Source organism: Cryptomeria japonica, chromosome 1, assembly GCF_030272615.1.
Source record: "Cryptomeria japonica chromosome 1, Sugi_1.0, whole genome shotgun sequence".
NCBI lineage: Eukaryota > Viridiplantae > Streptophyta > Pinopsida > Cupressales > Cupressaceae > Cryptomeria > Cryptomeria japonica.
In genome coordinates this window covers 466,315,179-466,316,448 of record NC_081405.1, presented here as the reverse complement: position 1 = coordinate 466,316,448, position 1,270 = coordinate 466,315,179, and the positions used below count along the sequence as shown (strand labels likewise).

General features: G+C 37.4%; 1 long non-coding RNA gene across 1 annotated transcript; it reads left to right on the top strand.

Moving 5' to 3' along the window:
* Nucleotides 1-305: 305 nt before the first annotated feature.
* Nucleotides 306-1,054, top strand: LOC131071699 (uncharacterized). Its single transcript, XR_009112581.2, has 2 exons — nucleotides 306-657; nucleotides 837-1,054. It is a non-coding gene; the product is annotated as an uncharacterized LOC131071699 (long non-coding RNA).
* Nucleotides 1,055-1,270: the final 216 nt, after the last annotated feature.

The following is a 1,270-nucleotide window of genomic DNA, read 5'->3' as shown; positions in this document are numbered from 1 at the left end:
ACATCGAGATGCTTACTAGATTCTATTTTCCCATGAAGATGCTCCCACAAATCCGAATTGCGTTACATCGTTGCCAACACTAAATTAGAACCTCGCCAAAGTGAAACGGTAAAATAAGTTGTCGCCATTGATAATCCCTTACTTGCCCAGTTTCCTACTTAATAGCGGGCGGCTATTTTGGCTTAGAATACACGTTAGCATGAGAATATTCTTGATCTGGATTCATCGATTGTGGGCCCACCCTCCTTCAGAGTTACTATATAAATCCTTGTGCTGCCCCCTTTTCCCCCAATGCAGAAGCTCAGAGAAGTAATCAATGGCTTCTACTCTGTTTGGATTCACACAGCCTTGTGTTACCAAGGAGATCTTTAGAGTAGCGATAGCAGAGATCGAAATTGAGTCATTGAGATCTCAAAATAGGCAGCTGCAATGCCTGCTGGAGGAGAGCCAAAGGTACCAAGCGGAGGTTTTCGCCGATCTGGAGAAGATGAGGAAAAGATTGCATGAGGAATGCTTTTCTACTCAATTCGGGGAATCTGTTCTTCATTCCATGGCTTATAATGACGAGATGACTTGTCTGAAACAGCAATTGCTGCAAATCCAAGATCTTCTTGTAGAGACCCGTGCACAACTACAATGAATATGAAATGTTTTCGGGTCTGATTTGGACGACTGACTGTTTATTTTTGTAGATTTGTGATTTAAAAGAAATGAAATTGTATGAAATTTCTGGGAAACACGCTATTCATTCACTCATTTTGTCATTGTAATATAATTGAGAAATTTCGACTAAAACAGAGACTTATTTAGATTCTGATCTCGATCGAATTTTGCAGGCGAAGTCGAGATTTTTCTCACCCGCTTTGGTTTATTGTGTGTTTTTGTCAACATATTAACAAGGTGAGAAGTACAAGAGCGGCGACTTATTTACACTGTTATGCAGCGACTTGTTTGAAAGGGAATGAGCGTGACATCACAAGTCGAATTTTTATACAATTGGAGTTTAGTCGGTTATATATAATATATATATATATATGAGCACTTTCATTGAGAAGAGGTGCATTTTTGGTGCAAAAGTTACCTCAATCAGGATGTGGCTAATCTCTACACAAAACAGTATTTCAATTTTTAAAATCCGTAAAATTCAATATATTTTTGCAAAATTTTCAGTAGTTAAATCTTCATTGGGATGCATCTCCATTGCTATAAAACCACAAAAAAATGGACCAAAAAAAATAATATTTTGTAAATCTGAATTTTTTTAGAGTGT